The sequence below is a fragment of the Gorilla gorilla genome, chromosome X, assembly GCF_029281585.2.
Source record: "Gorilla gorilla gorilla isolate KB3781 chromosome X, NHGRI_mGorGor1-v2.1_pri, whole genome shotgun sequence".
Taxonomy (NCBI): domain Eukaryota; kingdom Metazoa; phylum Chordata; class Mammalia; order Primates; family Hominidae; genus Gorilla; species Gorilla gorilla.
Window position 1 is genome coordinate 130,017,832 of NC_073247.2, and position 11,768 is coordinate 130,029,599.

At 41.6% G+C, this 11,768-nt stretch overlaps 1 protein-coding gene across 3 annotated transcripts in view; it reads right to left on the bottom strand.

Annotated features, from left to right (window-relative positions):
• KLHL13 (kelch like family member 13) overlaps positions 1-8,651 on the bottom strand; it is a 410,214-nt gene extending 401,563 nt beyond the window's left edge. The window contains exons 1-2 of one of the 3 annotated variants that reach the window (XM_055376218.1): positions 8,360-8,651; positions 120-178 (exon numbers count right to left, since the gene is read on the bottom strand). The gene's annotated coding sequence lies outside the window, so the exon portion shown is untranslated. The remainder of the gene's footprint in view (positions 1-119; positions 179-8,359) is intronic. The other 2 variants (XM_055376216.1, XM_055376217.1) reach the window with 2 other exon arrangements.
• Positions 8,652-11,768: the final 3,117 nt, after the last annotated feature.

The following is an 11,768-nucleotide window of genomic DNA, read 5'->3' on the forward strand; positions in this document are numbered from 1 at the left end:
GGAGGCCTAGGGCCTAGGTGGGAACTGGAACTCCCACCTCCACCCAGCATTAGCAAGGAGGAAATCCCCCATGAGTGTCAAGAGAGACCAAGTGGGGAGCCAGGACTCTTACAACCCACCTGACAGTAATGAGGCAGTGCTCCTCTTCCCTTGCCAGAGTGGTGTCAGAGGAAGCCACCTAAAACAGAAAGTTTAAGTAAGATCCAGAGTCTCATAACATAATACCAAAAAGTCCAATTTCAATAAAAAGTTACCCCTTATACCAAGAACCAGGAATATCTCAAGCTGAATTAAAAATAAAATCAATAGATGCCAACACCAAGATGATAGAAATATTAGAATTATCTGACAAGGCTGGGTACAGTGGCCATGCCTGTAATCTCAGCACTCTGGGAGGCCAAGGTGGGCAAATCACTTGAGGCCAGGAGTTCAAGACCAGCCTGGGCAACATGGAGAAGCCCTGTCTCTACTAAAAGTACAAAAATTAGCCAGGCTTGTTGGCAGGTACTGGTCATCCCAGCTACCTGGCAGAATTGCTTGAACCCAGGAGGCAGAGGTTGCAGTGAGCTGAGATCATGCCACTGTCCACCAGCCTGGGTGACAGAGTGATACTCCATCTCATAAATAACATAAAATAATAAATAAATAAATAAAATGGCTCCTGCAAGCAATTATGAACACAGTTGAAACAAATTAAAAAGCAGGAAATTTTAGCAAAGAAACAGAAAATATAAAGAAGAACCAAATAGAAAACTTGTAACTGAAAAATACAACAGCTGAAATTTTAAAATTCGATGGATAAGCTCAACAGCAGAATAGAGGAGATAGAGGAGAAAATATCAGCAACCTCAAAGATAGAACAATGAAAATTACCCAATTTGAACAAGAGAGAGAACACAGATGGGGGAAAAATGAACACAGGTTTATGGGACTATAACAAAAAATATAACATTCATGTCATCAGAGTTCAAGAAGGAAAGGAGAAAGAGGGCAGGTTGAAAACTTCCCAAATTTGGCAAAACATGCAAGCCTACAGATTCAACAAGTCAGTGAGCCTCAAACAGGATAAACTCAAAGAATTTCACACCAAGACACATATTAGTTAAATTTCTGAAAATGGATAGCAAAGAAAAAAATTATTGAAAGCAGCAAGGGAGAAAAGACATCTTATACATATGAGAAATATAATTTGAATGTGTTGGGGTGATCAGACCCAACACCAGGTCATGGGGACGACGAAGTCCGGTGGAGTCAAAGGAATGAGAAAAAGAGTTTGAGAGAGAAAGTGGGACCAGGGGGCCATCGCGAGTGTGGAGGCTGCAAAGGCCCCGAGCTCTGGGAGTCCACGCTATTTATTGGTGCTCAAACAGGTGGTGGGGATGTGGGGGTTGAAAGGAAACAGTGTATCAAGTGAATGAGAAACATATGGCTGCTTGAGATAATGGTAGTGCTAGAAGCAAGGAGCCAGCAAGTCTAGCAGACATGCAAGCTCTGCCTCAGCTTCTCTCCCAACATTCAACTTTTCTCCCAACATGCCCCCCTTCTCTTTATTGTAAAAACCACCACAGCTATCATTATTATTAGCATAAGGTGGCCTCTTTTTTAAATTAATTGAGCAAGGCAATTGCAGGCTGTGCAGCCCTTAACTGCCAGTTGGTGATCCAGCTTCATTTTTCTTAGCCCTTATTCAAAATGGAGTCACTCTGGTTTGAATGCTTCCTACATATCTACCTTTTCCCTTTTACAAGACGACCCTTAATCCTAGGGGTTGCAGAAGGATGGAGGTCCGTCTTCTGTAACTTCTTCATGCTAAATAGGGGCGATGATACTCCTGCCTACCTATTAGGTTCTCTTGTATTCAGGGTAGAGAGGAGTTCAGTCAGAAATTATTCATCCGTTAAGCATCTATAGGTAAAACCCTGGCACTCCAGCAGTTTTGTGTCCGGAATTGGTGGGTTCTCGGTCTCGCTGACTTCAAGAATGAAGCCGTGGACCCTTGCGGTGAGTGTTACAATTCTTAAAGATGGTGTGTCCGGAGTTTGTTCCTTCTGATGTTCAGACGTGTCTGGAGTTTCTTCCTACTGGTGGGTTCGTGGTCTCACTGACTTCAGGAGTGAAGCTGCAGACCTTCGCGGTGAGTGTTACAGCTCTTAAAGGTGGCATGTCTGGAGTTATTCGTTCCTCCCAGTGGGTTCATGGTCTTGCTGGCCTCAGGAGTGAAGCTGCAGACCTTCGTGGTGAGTGTTACAGCTCATAAAGGTGGCATGGACCCAAAGAGTGAGCAGCAGCAAGATTTATTGCGAAGAGCAAAAGAACAAAGCTTCCACAGTATGGAAGGGGACCTGAGCGGGTTGCCACTGCTGGCTTTGGTGGCCTGCTTTTATTTCCTTATCTGCCCCACCCACATCCTGCTGATTGGTCCATTTTACAGACAGCTGATTGGTCCATTTTGACAGAGTGCTGATTGGTGCATTTTCAATCCTTTAGCTAGACAGAAAAGTTCTCCAAGTCCCCACCCATCCCAGAAGCCCAGCTGGCTTCACCTCTCACTGGCACTCACCACGGGACTTTGCGGCACCTAGCCCGGGCACTCCAGCAGCCCAGAGGGAGCTCATCCCAGACAATCAGGAGGAAAAGAAGGGAAGCGAGAAAGAGACGGAGACCTCCTATTGTGGCCAACGATCCCGTGAAGAGGGAATGGTGGTCCATGCACAGGATTCAGCCTCCGATCAAGCCAGGCACCACTCACCTGGAACCCGTGCCAGCCTGCAAGTGCCGTGTGCAGCCTGGCTCCCGCCCACACCTCTCTCTTCACACTTCCCCGTGAGCAGAGGGAGAAGGCTCCAGCCTCGGCCAGCCCCAGAGAGGGGCCCTCATAGCGCAGCGATGGGCTGAAGGGCTCCTTGAGTGCAGCCAGAGCAGACGCCGAGGCCGAGGAGGGACCGAGAGCAAGCGAGGGCTGCTAGCACATTGTCACCTCTCAGTTTCTCACAGCGTGGCTCGTATTGGGGGAACCCGGTCCATGATTGGGATCCATGGGTCCTTCCAGTCTCATGTTCCATGGTCATGCACATCTTGAGGGCACCTACACGGTTTGTTCATCTCCTGCAAAAACACACATACCCTCACCCCCACGTTAGTAAATCTACTGAAACAGAAGCAAAAACTTTTGTGGCTGTAGCCGAGAGGCATGCCATTGCTGAAGCATTTGTAACTCACCTTCTGCCTCTTTGGTTAATTACCGTGGGGTAAAACTTACTGTTGATAACGAGAAGCAGGCCCCTTCTAACAGAAGGCACAGAGAAAGCAAATCGAGGCCTGAAAGCAACCCTTAAACCTTCAATTTGCACTGTAGAGGTGGGTCCACTAGATGCTATGGTTCATGATAGATCTTCAGATGTTTGGTGGGCACCCACACAGGCACCTGATCCTCACCTGGAGAGACACAAGCAAATCCTCTTCCCCATAAAATTATCTGTCCTTTTTCCCAGCTCTTTGTATGTACATCCCTCCACCATGTATCTTGTCCAGCCTTTTTATTTTCCTTTTGTCCCGTCAGGTGTTGTTCAGCTGCAGTCATGGTTTGATCTTTTTGTAAATTTAAAAAAATTAATGTTAATAAAGCTAAATGCAAATGCATATGTGGTTTCTTATATTCCTGGTCCCCTCCGTTTTGCTTTTGTATTTGAGTTTTTAAAGTACAATTAGCCCTTTCCACTATTGCTTGTCCTTGTGAGTTATATGGAATACCCATAGTATGGGTAATATTCCATTGTTGAAAAAATGTAGCCATGGCTTTACTACAGTATCCTGGGCTGTTATCAGTTTTGATTTTTTCTGGGATTCACATAACTGAAAAGCAAGATAAAAGATGTCTTTTAACATGAGCTGTGGCTTCCCATGTTTGACATGTGGCCCAGATAAAATGTAAATAGGTATTTACTGAAACATGAACAAAGGACAATTTTCCAAAAGCAGGAATATGTGTTACATCCATCTGCCAGATGGAATTTGGAGATAAACCTCTAGGGTTAACTCCTGTTCCTTGATGTGGCAGATACAGGGCTTGGCAGGCAGAACAGTGTTACACAATTTCTTTAGCTTGTTTCCATGATAGACCGTATCTTTTTCTAAGGCCTGTGGCATTAAGATGGGTTAAATAATGAAATGTTTGTGCATCAGCAAAGGCTGCAGACATGAATGCATCCACCCTTTAATTAAATTTAAAGGGCCAGGGAGGTTAGTATGTGCTCTCAAATGAGTGATATAGAAAGGTGAATGCCTTTGTTGTACTGCTTGCTGTAAAGAATGAAATAAAAGATTAAGTTGTTCATCAGTCACATTTCAAATTAAGGCACATTCAATATTTTGCATGGCTTGCACAACATAGGCTGAATCAGAAGCAATGTTTACTGGCTGCTTAAAAGTTTTTAACACTGTTATCACAGCAATAAGTTCGGCCCTTTGAGCAGAACCAAAGTCAGTTTGAAAAACTTGCTGTTGAGGTCCTGCAAATGAGGCTTTTCCATTACTAGATCCATCAGTAAAAACAGTAATGGCCCCTTCAATAGGGGCTTTTTGAGTAATAGAAGGCAATATCCAGGATGTTAATTTTAGAAACTGGAAGATTTTAGACTTAGGATAATTATTACCAAGAATGCCAACAAAACCGGCCAAATTAACTTGCCATTCTTGGAATTAATATAGGCTTGTTGAATTTGTTGTTTAGTTAATGGAACTATGATCTGATTTGGATCACGTCCCATTAGCTTTGTTGTACGCAGCCTCGCTTGTCCTACTAGCACAGCAATTTGATCTAAGTATAGAGTGAGCATTTTGGTTGTATTGTAAGGTAGAAAAAGCCACTCAACCAGATCATCCTGTTGAACTATAACTCCTGTAGGCAAATGCTTAGTAGGAAAAACTAAAAACTGTAATGTCTGTATCAGGTTAATCCATTCTACTTGTGCTTGCCGAATTTTTTCCTCAATTGATTGAAGTTCCTCCAATGTTTCTTTGGACAGGGAGTGTTTACTGTTAAGGTTAGAATCACCTCATAAAGTAGAAAAGAGGTGAGACATAGCATAGGTAGGAATGCCTAAAGTTGGATAAATCCAATTAATGTCTCCTAATAATTTTGGGGAATCATTTAAGGTTTCTGAATTATCTCTTCGAATTTGAATGTTTTGAGGCTTAACAGCACTTTGCTCTACCTTCATTCCTAGATATTGAAAGGGAGTAGAAGTTTGGATTTTATCAGAGGCTATAATTAACCCTGCCGCATTTACAGCCTTTTCTAACTGTTTGTAGCACAACATCAATTCTTCCCTAGTTTCAGCTGCACACAGAATATCATCCATGTAATGGATAATATAACATTTTTTGAACTGTTCTCTAACTGGCTTAATAGCTTTCCTGACATAAGTTTGACAAACAGTCGGGCTGTTTAGCATGCCTTGTGGTAGTACTTTCCAATGGTATCTGTCCGCCGATTATTATTTATGGTGGGAACAGTAAAAGCAAATTTTTCATAATCCTGGGCAGCTAAAGGAATGGCAAAAAAGCAATCCTTTAGATCTATCATTATGAGAGGCCAGTATTTTGGGATCATTGCTGGGGAGGGCAGCCCTGGTTGTAGAACACCCATGGGTTGAGTCACAGCATTAACAGCCCTTAAATCTGTTAACATTCTCCATTTCCCTGATTTTTCCTTAATGACAAATACAGGAGAATTCCAAGGGGATAAAGTAGGCTCTATATGTCCCTTTTGCAATTGTTCCTGCACCAGTTCTTTTAAAGCCTCCAGTTTTTCCTGTTTCAGCGGCCATTGCTCCACCCAAACCGGTTTGGCAGTTAGCCAAACAAGAGGAATGGGAGCCAGAGGCTCAACAATGGCCGCTCCCAAAAATGACACCTCAATCCAGTCCAACCTGTTTGCCCTTTTAATTCTAAAGGTTCTGATTGGCCATTTTTATCTTTTCCTAGTCCTTCTCTCAGGCGATATCCCATATTTTTCATCATTTGTCTACTATTATTACTATATTGATCCGTAGGAATAGATATTTCATCATCCCATTGTTGCAATAAGTCTCTACCCCATAAATTGACAGGAATAGGTGTAATGATAGGCTGAATTGTTCCTTCCTGACCATCTGGCCTTGACACGGTAAAATCAAAGAACTTTGAAAAACTTCCGAGGCAGCTCCTACTCCAATAATACCGATGGATGCCCTTTGCTTAGGCCAGTGCTGGGACCATTGATTCATAGCAATAATAGAGACATCAGCTCCAGTATCTACTAGTCCTTCAAAATCTTTTCCCTGAATAGTTACTGTGCAAATAGATCTTTTGTCAGACACTTGATTAACCCAATACACAGCCTTTCCTGCTGGATTAGTATTACCAAAGCCTCCTGTTCTTTTCACTGTGCTGCTTCCTAGTTTTATGTAAGGTAACAGCAACAACTGAGGAATTATTTCTCCTGGGGAGGCAGACCACAGAGTCAAGGAACTAATAACTAATTGATTTTCTCCAGTATAATCAGAGTCAATTATTCCCGTATGTACAGTAACACCTTTTAAATTTAGACTAGACCTTCCAAGTAATAGACCAACTGTTCCTGAGGGTAAGGGTCCCCTAACTCCCATGGGGACCTTCTTTGGTGGCTCCACAGGAAGTAAGGAGATGGGAATTGTGCTGTAGAGGTCTACAGCAGCACTGCCTGCTGAGGCAGGGGACAATTGTTGTGCATTTGTAAGGCCACTGGCTGCGCTGGGTATGCCTCAGTTTGTTGAGGGGCTCGAGGCAGGCCCTTCTTCCCGTTTCCTGAAAGAGGTTGTCCATCTTTGCTAAATTTAGAATGGCACTGACTTGCCCAGTGATTGCCTTTCTTACACTGCGGACATACACCAGGACTTTTCTGTTGATTGATGGTAGTAGTTTTTGCCTTTTGATTTCCTTTTCTACATTCCTTTCTTGTATGTCTAAATTGCCCACAATTAAAGCAAGAGCCTGAGAAATAGGGCATATTATTTCCTACTCTTAATCCAGCCATAGCCTGAGCTAAAAGAATAGCCTTATGTAAGTTACCTCCAATGCCATCGCAAGCCTTAATATATTCAGCTAAATAAGTCTTCCCTCTCAGGGGTCTAATAGCAGTTTGACACTGTACATTAGCATTATCGTATGCAAGAAGCTGTATTACAACATCCTGAGCCGTTTTATCAGTTATGGCTTTATACACAGCCTCTTGGAGCCGAGCAATAAAATCAATATATGGTTCTTTAGGTCCTTGTCAGACAGAACTGAAAGAAGAATATTTTTCCCATGTAACATTTATCCTTTCCCATGCCTGTAAGCACACAAAGCACAGCTGAACAATGGCAACATCCTCCATTACTGCTTGATTCTCTAATCGACCCCAATTAGGGCCAACTCCCATTAACTGTTCAAAGGAAACAGGCACAGGTGGCTGTGCTTGTGTTTTCCCTTGCCTGAGTTTGTGCTTCCTCAGCCCACCAGCTTTTAAACTGCAAGTACTGAGATGGAGTAAGAATGGATTTTGTCAAAGTAACCTAATCATATGGTATTATCTATTATCAAGAGCCATATTTTTTAATAAAGTTTGCACAAAAGGAGAGTTCAGTCCATATTGACTAATGGCTTGCTTAAATTCCTTTAGTAACTTAAAAGGGAAAGTGGCCCAATTAGCTATATTCTGTCCTCCCTGCTGGATTATAATAATGGGAAATTGCCATGCTTCAAGGTCTCCCTTGGCTCTAGCTTTTTGAATAGAATTTTGCATAGCACCATCAATTGCTCCAGGTTTTAATGTTGCAACTACAGGAGCAGTAAGTTTTTCAGCTAATTTCTTTTCTTGCCCATTAAGGAGAGAGAGAGGAGGTGGCCATTCATTTAATTCAGCAGGTGGAGCCAACGGGCTAGTAAAACATACTTTTTTTAGTTTTCCTTTCTTTTCTTTAATCTCTTCCGGTAGCTGTTCCTCACACTCAGAATCTGAAGCTAGTTTTTTACACTCGTCCTCCTCTTTGTCATCTGAATCTGCCTAACTATCTGTTTGAAATGGCTCAAGAGCTGCCTTTATTAGCACCCACATTGACCAAACAGAAACTGGAATTTCTGCTCCCTCTTTATATGCCTTTTTAAAATCTCTTCGAATTCTCTCCCATTCATCCAACTCCATAGTCCCTTGTTCAGGAAACCACGGGCAAAACTGCTTTACTGTACTAAAGAGTGATAGTAAACTCTGAGTACTAACTTTCACTCCCCCTCTTCATAATAAATGCCTCAAGAAATTTAAATAAGCAGAATGTCTGCTTTCACTTTGTCCCATTGTTACCCTATTCTTCCGAGCGCTCAGCTTTCCCGCGGAGCATCTTTTAGATGTCCTCGGGTGTCCTTTGACGATGCATCCTCTGCTTTCACATGCTCTAGCATTCCTTCACCGGGGTCTTTGTCACCCCACGTTGGGCAGCCAGGAATGTTGGGGTGATCAGACCCAACACCAGGTCATGGGGGTGACGAAGTCCAGTGGAGTCAAAGGAATGAGAAAAAGACAGTTTGAGAGAGAAAGTGGGACCAGGGAGCCATCGCGAGTGTGGAGGCTGCAAAGGCCCCAAGCTCTGAAAGCCCACGCTATTTATTGGTGCTCAAACAAAGAAACAGGTGGTGAGGATGTGGGGGTTGAAAGGAAACAGTGTATCAAGTGAATGAGAAACATATGGCTGCTTGAGATAATGGGAGTGCTAGAAGCAAGGAGCCAGCAAGTCTAGCAGACATGCAAGCCCTGCCTCAGCTTCTCTCCCTACACTCAGCTTTTCTTCCAACAGAATAACAATGGTTTCTCATCTGCAACCATGCAGGTCAGAAGGAAGCACCATGCTGAAAGAAAACAATTGTTAATCCACAATTCTATATCCAACAAAAGTATCCTTTAGGAATAAAGGGGAAATCAAGACTTTCTTACATGAAGAAAAGCTAAGAGAATTTATTACTAGTTGCCATACCCAAAAAGAATGGTATAAGGAAGTTCTCTAAATGAAAAGGGACTTTAAAAAAAAAAAAGAATCTTGGACGATAAGAAAGGAAGAAAAAATATAGTAAGCAAAAATATGGGTAAACAGAATTTTCTTCTGCTCTTGAGTCTTCCAAATTATGCTGAACAACTGAAGCAAAAATTACAATGCTGTCTGAATTAGTTCTAAATGTAAGTAGAGGAAATACTTAAGAGAAATATATTGTAATGAAGCAGTGTAAAAGAACATTAAGAGAGGTAAGGTTTCTATACTCCACTCAAACTGATAAAGTAGAGACACCAGTAGCTTGTGATAAGATAGATGATGATGATAGATAGATAGAGAGATGCATATATGTAATGTAATACCTAGAGCAATGACTAAAACAGCTACACAAACGGATACACTCACAAACACTGTATATAAATCAAAATGGAATTCTAAAAATTGTTGAAATAATCTACAGGAAGGCAGGAGAGCAAAAGAAAAACAGAAATAAAAGAGGGGAAGAATAAGCTGGGAGGTTTAAGTTTCAAGTAGCAATAATTATATTAAATTTAAATGGTATAAATGTACCAATTAAAAAACAGAAACTGGCAGAGTTGGTTAAAAAACATGATCTAACTATATGATATCTATAAGAAACTCACTTTAAATATAATGGTATAGTCAGGTTGAAAGTAGAAGGATAGAAAAGTATTATTATGCAAACATCAAGCAAAAGAAAGCAGTAGTGGCTACATTAGTATCCGAGTATATATAGAGATACCACATACACACAAATATATTAGCAATATATATGTAATATGTCATTACATATAATCAGTATATATTTTACCTTAAATTAAATACATATTAACATATAAATAATAGTAAACATATAGACAGAGTATAAAATAAAATTCATTTCAGACCCCAAAGATTTACCCAAGACAAAGAAGGATATTACATAATGATAAAAGTGTCAGTTCATCATGACATGACAATCCTAAAGTATATGCACCAAACAACAGAGCTGCAAAATATGTAAAGCAAAAACTGATTGAGCTAAAAGTAAAAACAGGTCGGGTGCGATGGCTCATGCCTGTAACCCCAGCAACTTGAGACGCTAAGGTGGGCGGATCACTTGAGGTCAGGAGTTCGAGACCAGCCTGGCCAACATGGAGAAACCCCATCTCTACTAAAAATACAAAAATTAGCCAGGTGTGGTGGTGCACACCTGTAATCCCAGCTACTTGGGTGGCTGATGCAGGAGGATCACTTTAGCTCGAGAGGCAGAGGTTGCAGTGAGCCAAGATCTTGCCACTGCACTCTGGCCTGGGTGACAGAGTGACACTCCATCTCTAAAAAAAAAAAAAAAGGATAAATATAGTTAAGATGGTAAATTAATGTTATATGTATCTTACCACAATTGAAAAGTTTTAAACTACATTTATCATATAACTTTAACTTTGTGTGTTATTTCCAACAACTGCAAATAGTGCACTATAAATTTCTATGTTGTACAAACCTAGAGATTATTCTAAATGATAACATTGCACAGTATTATCCATGTTAACAAAAACATTAAATTTATTAAATGTGTACATTTAAAATATACTACAAAATTTAACCCTTGTTTGGTATTTATTTTGTAATATATCCATAAGAATAAAAGTGGCCATTTTTCTCTAGACCTGTGAGAGTCCTTGCTCCTCTCCACACACCCCATTTCAACCACCATTCCCTTTCCCCAAACTTTGTTCTGATTCTTCACCCTTCTATTGCTCCCATACTACTTCTTTCCCCAGATTTCTCACCCCGGAAGTCCTCAACCCAAGAGTTCCTTTAATTTCTGCCTCTCATCCCTACCTGAGCCTGCATTCATCTTACTGAGCTAGAAATGCAAACCAGGGAGGCTGTCACTGGCTGCTTGAATTTGGAGAATTTCCAGTCCTGCTCATTGGGAACTGGCATGTCATGTTGTACAACTAGAGTAAGGAGTGCTATGTCAGAAGGTAGCAAGGCTTTCAGGCTAGTCATGATGGCTCACACCTGTAACCCCAGCACTTTGGGAGCCCAAGGAGGGAGGATCTCTTGAGCCCAAGGGTTCAAGACGAGCCTGGGCAACATAAGGAAACCCTGTCTTTACAAAAAAAAAATTTTAATTAGCCAGGTGAAGTGGCACACACCTGTAGTCCCAGCTGCTCAGGAGATTGAGGTGGGAGCATCATTTGAGCCTGGGAGGTTGAGGCTGCAATGAGCTGCACTCCAGCCTGGGTGACAGAGCAAGACCCTGTCAAAAAAAAAGAAGGAGGAGGAGGAGGAGGAGGAGGAGGAGAAGCTAGCAAGGCTTTCAGAACTGACTTCTGCATGAGGCTGAAGTCAAAGCTTACGAACTCCCTCCAAGGTGAGGAGGAAAAAGTTGATAGAGTTGGCTAAAGCTCTTACTAAACATTGATAGGACAGATTCCTTTATTTAACTAAAACACAACTACAGTTACTAATAGGAAACTACGTAGCCCACAAATAAAGGGATAATTAATTGAATCCATGCTGTACCCCTATCAAACAAAAATAATAATATAATTAGTGGAAGTCCTAATAATTAGTGGAAGTCAGGACAGATAGACACTGATTCCAGATACACATTTAGATAAACTATTAGTTATGTATAGCAGACCCTGGAGGAGAGAGGCCCAATATGAGTCCCCATTAAGCATGTTACTCTACATTGTTCTGCAGCTAGTAGCT